This window comes from Mus musculus, chromosome 7 (assembly GCF_000001635.26).
Source record: "Mus musculus strain C57BL/6J chromosome 7, GRCm38.p6 C57BL/6J".
Taxonomy (NCBI): Eukaryota; Metazoa; Chordata; class Mammalia; order Rodentia; family Muridae; genus Mus; species Mus musculus.
The window spans coordinates 15,640,045-15,653,065 of NC_000073.6; the positions used below are offsets into that span (position 1 = coordinate 15,640,045).

Genomic DNA, 13,021 nt, shown 5'->3' on the forward strand with positions numbered 1-13,021 from the left:
CTCATCCCCCAACTCCAGGAGGATGCCCTCTAAACCAGGCCTCCCCACACCCTGGGTCTTTCCTGGGTTAGGTTTCTCTTCTCCCACTCAGGCTACACTATGAGGTCCTCTGCTGTTTAAGTGTCAGGGGCATAGGGCTGCCCATGTATGCTCCCTGATTGGTTTTTCAGTGTCTGAGAGAACTCAGGGGTCTGGGTTAGGTGAGACTGCTTCTCATCCTATGGGGTTGGCCTCCTCCTCTGATTATTGAACATATCCCTAATTTAACCACAGGATTTCATGGCATCTGTCCAATCCCTGGGTGTAAGTACATACATCAGTCTCAGTCAACTGCTGATGGGCCACTCAGAAGACAGCCAGGCTAAGCTGCTGTCTATAAGCACTCAATAGCATCAATAATATTGTCAGGCCTTGGAGCCTCCTCTTGACATGGATCCCAAGATGGGCCAGTCACTGGAACTCCACTTACTCAGTCCATTCTCCATTTTTGTCCCTGCAGTTTTTTTGTTTTTTTTTTATTTTTATTTTTGTTTGTTTGTTTGTTTGTTTGTTAGACAGAAACAATTCTGGGTGAGAGTTTTTTACTGTGGGATAGCAATACCATCCCTCCACTGTATGACCTGTCTTTCTACTGGAGGTGGACTACATGACTTCCCTGTCTCCAATGGTGAAGATTTTATCTAAGATCCTGCCCCTTGAGTCCTGAGAGTCTCTCACCTCCAAGGCCTTTTGTACTTTCTACAAGGTCCCCCACCTCCCACCCTCAGAGTTTGCATATTTCCATTCATTCTGCTGGCCCTCAGGGCTTTTCTCCTCTCTCCCCCACAAACCACTGCCTACACCAGATCATGATTCACTTTTGCCCTCCCCTTATCCTCTCACACCCAGATCCTGCCTTTCTCTCCTGAATGCTGAGATTAAAGGTAAAACATAACCAACTTTCTCCACTCTTTGTACTGTACAAATGTCTGCTTCTGCATTCTGTCTTCTCAACTGAGTGTATGAAAGCAGTATGTGCATTTGTGAATGTATGAACACATAAGTCTGGAAGAGTGTGGAAGAGGCTGCACTGGATGTTCTGAAAGTGGAGAGACAAAGAACAGAAATATTGAGAACTGAACTGGTTTCTCTGAACTGGTACCCAAGATTTTAATTTTCTTGATGTTGTGACACAGTGTAAAGTATGAGAGACGTGTATTATTGTGTTAAAAAAAATCCAGGTGTGGTGGCACACACCTTCAATCCCTGATCTCGGGAGGCAGAGGCAGGCAGATTTCTGAGTTCGAGGCCAGCCTGGTCTACAAAGTGAGTTCCAAAACAGCCAGAGCTACACAGAGAAACCCTGTCTCCAAAGAAACAACAACAACAACAAAAAACCACAAAAGAAATCGCATTATTGATTTAAGGATAAAGTATAAAGAACACAATAGAAGACTACTTCAACTTATTAATTGACTGTAGGTGATAATAAAACTAGTGTGTTAGCACACACTAGGAATCGCCATACTCAGAAAAAGAAAGAAGAAAGACAGAATGTTAAGGCCATGCTTATCTCCAAGAAGAAGTGCTGTATCTAATAAATATCAGTCGTCTATGCTGTATTTTTAAGCCACGCTGTGGTCAGCAGGCCTGCTGTTACTGGAAGACCATATTGATGTGAGTGGCCTATAATTTCACCTAAGTCCATGTCAATGGTCCTGCCTGGCTCTGTGAGCCTTGTCTGGTTCCATCATTCTCCTCCTGCTGGGGGCCATATTCCTGTTCTGTTTTTTCTCAAGGAACCATGTGGATGCCAATGATATATGCTCCCACTGACTATGAAGAGCAGCAAGGATATTATTGCTGTGATATTGGTATCTCCATCCTTACAGTTGAGAGAGAATGACAGGGAAATATTCTCTGACAATCAATAACTACATGCCAACGCAATCCATCCCTAAAAACTAACAAACTAGGCAGGAAGTCAACAGGAAAAAATCTCTTAAATGTGATGGGATACTGAAGTGTATCTCTCCACAGTTGACAGTTTCTTGCCAGGGTGATGTAGGGACACCACCCTGTTATATTTAAGGGGCAGTTCATGAAGAATATGACCATGCTTCAGTAGATATGTAGGTGAAAAAAAAAACTGACCCAATTCATTTTTCTGCTGCCTCTGTGCCCTACATCTTGTATTCTTTAGATAGAGCTCCATACAGCCTTGACCAGTGTTGGAGAAGATGCATTCCTGGTCTGAGGAATTACTATAAGTTCTGAGTTCAGAAAGAGGGCTCACAGCTGCTGGTTTCTGACACATGGAGAAGGTGGATTCTGAGTTTGGGGCAAGAGTTGAATAACTGAGTTGAGGAGGAGTGCTGATACCCCAGTGGTTTCTCAAACATAAAAACTGAACTGGCTGACACAGGAAGGGGGACACAAAATTTGGGAAATCCAGAACTGCCACTACATAGTTGGTCTTGCATTGTAGACAGTTCTCTACCCTTCTGGCTATGTGGCTGCCCCCTAATATGGCCCTTCCTGAAGCAGTTCTTTTTCAAGATTTGATCAATGGGGAGAAGTTTGATTCCTAGTCTGAAGAGGTAATCAGTGGACAGATTATAAGAGAGCGGATGATGTCCAAATGCATCGGGTGTGCAGAAACTGCACTGGCAGAGGAAACAGGTAGTTCAGTCTTTGGAATCTGTCCTTAACCTTACAAAATTCATCGCAAAACAGGAAGTTTCCTGAACCCAAGAAACAAGGAAGCAGAACGACCTGGACATGAAAGCCACAGTGTAACGATGTGTCTTTTAAGACTCAGAAATTTGGAGGAGTGCCCTGAGGTTTATGCCTCCCAGACACTGTGGAGCCACTGTCTATGCCTCACAACTGTACCAGATTTCTGCATTGCAAGACTAAAGGCAATGGAAATCCAGCCCGGAATTCATCTTAACAACCCTTCTACAACTTGGAACTGGGCAAGGACATGGACAGTCAGGGAAGTGTGTGCTTAGGTGATGGGGAATGTCTACCTCACTAGAGGGGGGAGAAATAAGACAGGCCATAACTTGATCTTGTGGTCAATCAATCCAACATCTGAGCCAGTGACATTGGTTGTGCCTTGCATGGATACTTGAGCATATTAAAATATTCTTCCAGGACTACCTTTTTTCTTAATGAATACAGTGAGGTCTATCCTCTGCCTCCTTGAATCTTTGGAAGAGACTTGTGACACCAGAGACACTTGGGATGTCAGGAGAAGTTGTTGACTTTGGTAGACCTGAAGCAACCTGAGAAGCTTCACAGTCTGGGTTCACTGGAAACGTAAAGGATTTGTTACTTGGAGTTAGAATGTCCTCTGATTATTTGTGGATCAGGTGGCAAAGGGAAGCCTGAGAGAACTTCAGATTTAGCATTGCATGGAAATTAATTCCCATTGGGAGACCAGTATGCTCAGGAGAACATAGAAATAAAAATAGATAAGAGAAGACCCCACAGTCCCTAGCTTCTATACTCAGGCCTCCACATCAATTCCTCTAGACTTCTTATATAATATGAGGCTAATGCCTCATGTTGAACTGATGAAAAGTCCACAAAGCATAGTAGTAACTGAACTAGCACCCTGATGTCTGAGCAGCACTTTCCACATGTCCTCTATGATTCTTGAACTCCTATGGATCTCTGTATGTTGAAAACTTGCAAACTTCTCCTGTATTTTCTCAAGGCCCTACACCCATCAAGCTGGGCCTTTGACAAACCACTATCTCCAAACACACACAAACCATCTCCTGAATGCTACCAAAGGATCTCCTCCACAAGGGCCTTCTCTCTTTCATGAATGTAACCCCTCCAATCCTACACATCATACACAAACTTTATTCACAAGACCAACTCACCAGATAACCAGGAAGTTATTATGCCTCTCTGTGTTTGACCCCGACGACAATGGCCAGGATATAAATGTAACTTTTGTTTCCTTTGATGTAAGTGCCATATTGGAGTCTTTTTGCTGAATAACTCACATTTTAAAGCTCTTTCTGAACCCTGTCTTGCTGGTTTGATTCAACAGTTTTGGTTCAACCTTCTTTGCAATCTGACTTATTTAATCTATCTTCTGTCAGGTTCTCATTGAATTTCTCTGCTTGTCCCCAAACTAACTGTCAATTAGTGCTAGTCTTCTGCATCTTTCTTATTTTCTGTCTTCAAGTGCCTGTGCTGATATGCACTGAATGAACTCACAGAGAGAAAAACTCAACTCCACTGACCTGACCTGCACTCAGGGCACTGACTCTCAATTAACTCAACTCACTCAACTGCCTCTCTCTGCTATATTCTCAAGTAGCTGTACTCATGAGTGTTTGATGCATCCTATCTCTGACTCATTCTGTCAAATTTTTCTTTAATTCATCACTTTCTCTGCCCCTCAATTTAATGTCATTGTTTGCAATTAAATGTAGGTGCTAAAGTGTTGTACTTCCCACCTTAGGAAAGTTGTGGTCTACTACGTCCATACAGCCTTACTAACCTCAGCACGAAACAGAGGAGTCTTTCTTCTTTTCAATGCTTCATCTTCTCCATCTGATCTCAGGAGCCCAACACCAATCTTTAACTTTAGAAATGCCACGTAGTCATGCTGACCCACCTATTCTGAACTTTGTATCATACTTTCCCACCTGGTGTGCATCAGCTTCCACATATCCCAAGGAAAGAAGCACGGTGTGAAAATCACCTGTGTTTCATCCTCCCTGCCTGGTGTGCTGCTGAACCAGGATACTCCAAAGAAAGGAGTGAAAAACTGAACAAAACTCAAGAGTTCCAGCCAGAATGATTAACGTGTGTGACAATCTGTATTCCAGACAAATCACAGGGACATAGATTGTCTTTGAATCTGCTCAGAGCCGCCATATTGTTGGATTAAAATTCATTGACACCCGGGCTTACATATATTGTCCACGAAAGAATGCCAAAGGTCTGCCCAGTCTTTGGATCCTCTGACCTTGCAGGCCCACAATTTTTTTTTCCTTTTCTGGCTTTTTCGAGACAGGGTTTCTCTGTATAGCCCCGGCTGTCCTGCTGGAACTCACTTTGTAGACCAGGCTGGCCTCGAAGTCAGAAATCCACCTGCCTCTGCCTCCCCAGTGCTGGGATTAAAGGTGTGAGCCACCACGCCCGGCTTGCCCACAAATCTTTTAGATGTACAAACAGAAGCCACTCACATTTGTGCCCCACCCAAGAGAGTCCTAATTTTATTGATTGAATCATAATTGCTTTCTTTTCTCTTGTTTGATTTTGACTCAAGGTCTCTTACTGTAAACCAAGGTATACTAAAATGTACTGTGTGGAGCAGCCAGGCCTTACACTCACTCACATTAATTTACCTTACCTTACTACAGTGCTAGCATTAAAGGTGTGGGTAACTAGAATCACCCAGAGTTTAATCATTCTTTTACACAACACCTACTGAGCAGGATTATGAGGAAGATGGTGAGTAAGAGAACATCATTCTTGCTCTCCTGGGGCTGAATCCTAAAGAAACTGATTCTTTACATAGAACCAAGGTTGATGGCTGTCTTGGTCATATTTTCTATTCCTGCACAAACACAATTTTCACAAAGAAGCAAATTGTGAAGGAAAGGGTTTACTCGGCTTACATTTCTACATTGCTGTTCATGACTAAAGGAGGTCAGCAGGACAGGAAGCATGAGCTGATGCAGAGGCAATGAAGAGATGTTTTTTACTGAATTGCTTCCCCTGGCTTGATCAGCTTGCTTTCTTATAGGACCCAATACTACCAGCCCAGAGATGGTACCACACACAAGGATCCTTACAACTGGATCTCATGGAGGTACTTCCTCAACTGAAGCTCCTTTCTCTGTGATAACTCCAGCTTCTGTCAAGTTGACATAAACCCAATCAGTACAATTGACCTCTTGTCAACTTGACACACAAACACAACATTATTTATTAAGCCTCAACCCTTACTTTCTTATTCATCCCAAACATCTAAATAACTTTAAAAGGCCCACAGTCTTTGCAAATTCTTAAAATTTCAATTTCTTTAAAATAATCAATCTCTTTTAAATTTCAGTCTTTTTACAGTTAAAAGTCTCTTAGCCGTGGGCTCCATTAAAGTAATTTCTTCCAGAGGGGAAATAAAAATATTAGGGCACAGTCACAATCAAATGCAAAATCAAACTCCAAAACTGTCCAATGTCTGGGATCCACTCTCTTTCTTCTAGGCTCCTCCAAGGGCTTGGGTCACTTCTCCAGCCCTGCACTTTGTTGTACATACCTTGTCTTCTATGCTCCAGATGCCTGTACTCCACCTCTGCTGCTGTTCTTCGTAGTCATCTCATGGTACAGGCATACCCGAAACACTGCTGTCTTTCACTTCAACTAGGCTTCTCCAGTAGCCTTTCATAGGCTCTCTTCTTGGTGCCAAGCCTCAACTCCTTTGCATAACCCCTTCAAGTCCTGGGCCATCAATTGCAATTGAGGCTGAACCTTCATCAATGGCATTCCATGGACTCTCACAGTACTGAGCCTCAGCTGCTCTTCATGACCACTTCATGCTTTCAAAACCAGTACCACCTGGGTGACTCTTAAGCCTTACAAAGTCCAGCCACTGCACAAGTTACAACTATGGCTACCTCTGTAACTCAGCCTCTGTGCTCTCAGGAAACACTTCCCAGAAGATTTCACCTCAATGATGCTGCTCTCTTCTCTTTTTCTTTTTTTCATATCTTTGACAATCCCTTAAATACAGCATATACTTCAGTTTCAACATATGTGGCATTTACATTTCTGCTTTTTTTTAAATCAGATATTTTCTTTATTTCCATTACAAATGTTATCCCCTTTTCTAGTTTCCCCTCTGAAAATCGCCTATCCCCTACCCCGTCCCCCTGCTCCCCAACCCACCAATTCCAGCCTGCTGGCCCAGGCATTCCACTGTACTGGGGCATAGAACTTTCACAGAACCGAGGGCCTCTCCTCCAACTGATGACCGACTAGACTATTTTCTGCTACATATGAAGCTAGAGTCACAAGTCCCACCATATGTTTTCTTTGATTGCTGGTTTAGTCCCAAGGATCTCTGGGGGTACTGGTTAGTTCATATTGTTTTTCCTCCTAAAGGTGTTGCAAACCCATTCAGCTCCTTGGGTACTTTCTCTAGCTCCTTCATTTCGAGCCTTGAGCTTATCCAATGATGGCTGTGATCATCCACTTTTGTATTTGTCAGGCACTGGCAGAGCATCTCAGGAGATAGCTATATCAGGCTCCTGTCAGCAAAATCTTGTTGACATATGTAATAGTATCTGGCTTTGATGGTTGTTTATGGGATGGATCCCCAGGTGGGGCAGTCTCTGTAAGGTCATTCTTTCCATCTCTGCTCTGAACTTTGTCTCTGTAACTCCTTCCATGGGTGTTTTGTTACCCCTTCTAAGAAGGATCGAAGTACTATACTTTGATATTCTTTCTTCTTGAGTTTCATGTTTTGCAAATTTTATATTGGGTATTCTGAGCTTCTGGGCTAATATCCACTTATCAGTGAGTGCATATCATATGTGTTCTTTTGTGACTGAGTTACCTTACTTAGGATGATATCCTCCAGATTCATCCATTTGTGTAAGAATTTCATGAATTCATTGTTTTTAATGAGTGCTCACAGGTATGTCAGCACTCTCTCCCGGCAGTATTTGGGTATGGAGAGCTGTTGCATAGGGTCAGCTCCGGCAGAGATGGAAACTGGAAATGATATACTTGTTTTTAATGGCTTAATAGTATTCCATTGTCTAAGTAATTGCCTCTTAGGCTATCTTAGGGAGGATAGCCCACACCCAGCCAGAGTTCCTCCTATGCTCTGAGCAGGCAGATGCAAGGCAGGGGGGATGCCAGATGTTTTCCTCTCAGCCCTGGGTAGGCATCTAAGCCACTGACTACACTCGAAGGGGGTGGGGGAGTGGGGGTGGGGGTGGACAAGAGGCAGCTCCTGACCATGGCCCCGGGGCGACACCCTGTAGACCCAGGGTTATAGAAGAGAGGTTCCCATGCAGGGGAGAGTAAGCACAGCAGGCCTTGATGAACAGAGACAGTCTGTGGTTTTAGAACTTTATTGTAGAAAAGCAGGGAGAAAGGAGAGAAGGGAGAAAGAGAGACAGAGAGAGAGAGAGGGAGGAGGAGGAGAGAGAGAGAGCAGGCATGATCAAGAGGAGAGAAGGGGTAAAAGGATAGAGAAAGAAAGGCTAGAGAGTAAGAGGGAGAAAGGGAGAGGAGAGGAGAGGAGAGGAGAGGAGAGGACAAGGAGAGAGAGAGAGAGAGAGAGAGAGAGAGAGAGAGAGAGAGAGAGAGAAAGTTAGAGGAGAATAAGGAGAGTATGAGCAAGAGAGAAAGAGAGTGAGGAGGGGACAAGCAGCCCTTCTTATGGTATGTTGTTATCTTTACTGATGCTAGGTAACTGGAGAGGAGTTTAGCCTGAAGGTCAGAAGCTTGGGAAATTGTCTATGTGACTATTAGCCACACTTCTCCTGTGGGGGCTACTGCAGCTGTAACTTCAACAGGAGCCAGGTTTCTATGAGCAATGAGGGAACTCCTTCCATCCCATGGAGGTGAATTATCACCACTGGGTCCCGGGGTTCCACACCTCAGGTCAACTGGAAACCAGACTGTCTGTGTATATCCCAATACCCATCAATGGAACCCTTGATTTCCAGAGTGTATGTACATGTTTGTACTTTTACCAGAAGTGGAGACATGTTCCCCTTGCTTCACAACTTCCTTCAATATGGACACACCTCCTAATAGTGACACTCCTTATGGGCCAAGAACTCAAACATGGGGGGGGGGGGTGCAAACCTAGTCAAACCAATAAACAGACCTTTTAGGAGAACACATCCAAAAGATCATGGACCATGATCAAGTAGGCTTTTCACTTCACAGATGCATGGATGTTTCAATATGAGAAAATTCATGGCTGGAGAGATGGCTCAGAGGTTAAGAGCACTGTTTGCTCTTCCAGAGGTCATAAGTTCAACTCCCATCAACCGCATGGTGGCTCACAACCATATGGAATGAGGACTAGTGCCCTCTCCTGGCTTGCAGGCATAAATGCAAGCAGAACAATGTGTACTTAATAAATAAATAAATCTAAAAAAAAAAAAAAAAGGCCAGGCACACCTTTAATCCCAGCACTTGGGAGGCTGAGGCAGGAGGATTTTTGAGTTCCAGCCCAGCCTGGTCTACAGAGTGAGTTTCGGGACAGCCAGGGCTAAACATAGAAACCCTGTCTTGAAAAAAAATTCATAAATGTGATTCATCATCAACAAACAATCAGAAAGAAAGGAAGTGCATGATCTCCTCTTTTTTTAATTAGATATTTTCTTTATTTACATTTCAAATATTATCACCTTTCCTAGTTTCTCCTCTGAAAATCTCCTATACCCTCCCCACTCCCCCTGCTCCCCAACCCACCCACTCCTACTACCTGGCTCTGGCATTCCCCTATACTGGGGCATAGATCCTTCACAGGACCAAGGGCCTCTCCTCCTACTGATGACCGACTAGGCCATCCTCTGCTACATATACAGTTAGAGCCACAAGTTCCACATGTATTTTCTTTGATTAGTGGTTTAGTCCCAGGAAGCTCTGGGGGTTCCGGTTAGTTCATAGTGTTTTTCCTCCTAAGGGGCTGCAAACCCATTCAGCTCTTTGGGTACTTTCTCTAGCTCCTTCATTGGGGACTTTGAGCTTCATCCAATAGATGGCTGTGAGCATCCACTTCTGTATTTGTCAGGCACTGGCAGAGCCTCTCAGGAGACAGCTATATCAGGCTCCTGTCAGCAAAATCTTGTTGGCATATGCAATAGTGTCTGACTTTGATGGTTGTTTATGGGATGGATCCCCAGGTGGGGCCGTCTCTGGATTTTCATTCCTCCAATCTCTGCTCCAAACTTTCTCTGTAACTTCTTCCGTGTCTATTTTGTTCCCTATTCTAAGAAGGATCGAAGTATCCACAGTTTAGTTTTCCTTCTTCTTGGGATTCATGTACTTTGCAAATTGTATCTTGGGTATTCTAAACTTCTGGGCTAATATCCACTTATCAGTGTGTGCATATCATGTGCATTCTTTTTTTTTTATTTATTTATTTATTTATTTATTTATTTATTTATTTATTATATGTAAGTACACTGTAGCTGTCTTCAGACACCCCAGAAGAGGGTATCAGATCTCATTAAGGATGGTTGTGAGCCATCATATGGTTGCTGGGATTTAAACTCATGACCTTCAGAAGAGCAGTCGGCGCTCTTAACTACTGAGCCATCTCTCCAGCCCATGTGTGTACTTTTAGGATTTGGCTACCTCACTTAGGATGATATCCTTCAGATCCATCCATTTTTCTAAGAATTTCATAATCCATTGTTTTTAATAGCTGTGTAATACTCTTCTCAATAGGTGGAAGAAAGGTGTTTGACATAATCCAATTCCTGTTCATGAGAAATGTTCTGGAGATCTAAGGGATTAAAGGGACATACCTAAACATAATAAGGTCAGATTACAAAAAGCCCATCGACAACATCAACTTAAATGGAGCAGAAATCAAAGTAATTCTGTAGTGAGTGCCTTGTGTAATGTTTGGATGCTTCACTCATGACTTAAAAAGTCTGTGGTCTATGACATAGGCACGAAATGGAAGCAGAAACATCTTGTAGGTAGAGAACATTCTGGGAGTGAACAAAATGGGAACATTTGCCAAGGAAGATGATTGGACAGATGCATAGTAGCTGAGCACAGGTTACCACCCAAATGGAAGAATATAGGTTAAAATAATTGAGTTATGTAATTTATTATCTAATCAAAGAAGAGCCTAGCAATATAGTCAAGGTATCTTTTAAGTTATTTTGAGTCTGAGTCTTATTTCTGGAAGAATGGGGCTTGGAGGAAGAACCAGGTTTACCTTTTACACCATTCTGCTAAAATAAGGAAAAAGTCAAGACTGCCACTCTCTCCATTTCTATTCAATACATTACTTGAAGTTTAGGAGATACATATGGGAAAGGAATAAGTCAAAGTATCTTTCTTTGCATCTGATATAATAGTGTTTAGTAGTTGAACTGAAATTGCACTGGTGAATGCCTATGATTGATAAACACTTTCAACTGATTAGCTGTATTGCAAAGTTAACTCAGAAAAATCAGTACCCTTCCTAACTATATACAAACAAGAATTTGACTAAGAAAGAAACTAGGGAAAAACATCTTTTAACATTGCCCCCAAATAATATGAAATATCTTACAGTAACTCTAACTAAGCATGTAAGATTTCAAATGTTATCCCCTTTCCTGGTTCCCCTCCCCGCTGAAAATCCCCTATCCCATCACCCCTCTCCCTGCTTCTATGAGAATGTGCCCCTACCCATCCACCAACTCTTGCCTCCCTGTCCTCACATTCCCCTACACTGAGGCATCGAGCCTTCACAGGTCCAAGGACCTCTCTTTCCATTAATGCTCAACAAGGCCATCCTCTGCTACATTGAGGATGGAGCTATGGGTCCCTCCATGTATACTCTTTGGTTGGTAGTTTAGTCCCTGGGAACTCTGGGGGAGTCTGTTTGGTTGATACTGTTTTTCTTCCCTTGTGTTTCAAGACCCTTCAGCTCCTTCAGTCCTTTCTCTAACTCCTCCACTGGGGACCCTGTGCTCAGTCCAATGGTTGGTTGACTGTGAGCATCCACCTCCATATTGATTCTACTGATTCAATGCGATCCCAATAAAATGCCAAGACAAAGATCTTGAGAGGACAATTTCCACTTAGTTATGGAAAGATTAAAACCCCCAGGATATGTAAAACTCTCCTGAACAATAAAAGAACTGTGGAAGATCTCACCTCTAGCAAGTTGTACTACACACTGAGTAATGACAATAACAACACAGTGTTATCATAAAAGAGACTCATTTTTAATGATTATAGATTTTATTCATCTAGACATTTAAAAAATAGATCAAGACATAAATTTCATTACAGAACTAAAACACATTAAAAACCAATTCAAAAAAAGAAGGGCCAAGAAGTGGGAGTGGGTGGTTGGGGGTGTGGGTGGGGGAGCAGGTGGGGGACTTTTGGGATTGCATTGGAAATGTAAATGAAATAATTACCATATATATATATATATAGATATATATAGATATATAACAGATTAATATTTCAATATTTGTGTTCAAGAACTGAATACCAAAGGTTATACTACTATTGTTCTATACTCATACTTTAAAAAGTATTAAGCCTTGTGAATTTGAGATTTTAAAAAGCTAAACTTTGTAATCACCTTTCATAATAAATTAAATTTTAAACTAAAAAAAAAGGAATTCTCAATTGAGTCCATATAATTTTAGGATAGAGTACGTAATACATTGGTAAGTTGTTGGATTTTGATAAAAGTCAGAAGCCGTAACTCTAAGAGGAAGCACTGACAGTTTGAAGAAAATCTTCTAATCTGTGGACAGGCTGTAGCTCCAAGTAGACCAGGGTCCCTCTCATAGATGGTTCTGTACTTTCTGGGACATCAATCTTAATTCAGCAATTGTTTATGAAAGAAGTCTTTTTTTGTTGTTGTTGTTTTGAACCCATACCCTAGCCACTTATTTCCTTTTTTAAAAAAAAAGTATTTCTGCTCTAAGAACAAAAAAACAAAGTCCTATCCCCTGCCCCACCTTCTTTTGGCCCTCAAGTGTCTTGCAATTGAATCAAACAAAATGTTATGTAATCAAACTATGTTTTTGCTGGATGTTTACTTTGGATAAAATGGTTGGAGTTACAGTAATACATTGTACTACAGGTTTAGAAAATAATTTAGGAGAGTAGTTTAAGCTCTGACACACCCTAAATGTAAGGAGGGGAGCCTTCTTCTTAGACTTCCCAGCAGGGATACTTTCTTAACAAAAATAGGTACTTTGGGTGACAAAAAACCCAGTCCAGTTTTTTCCCCACCCAAGCAGCCTCCTTACACCAATAAGTCTTTCTGTAAAATGTTGAAAGAAACTCATCA

At 42.2% G+C, this 13,021-nt stretch overlaps 1 pseudogene; it reads right to left on the minus strand.

The window, feature by feature from the left end:
- Obox4-ps32 (oocyte specific homeobox 4, pseudogene 32) lies at nt 2,144-3,164 on the minus strand (annotated as a pseudogene).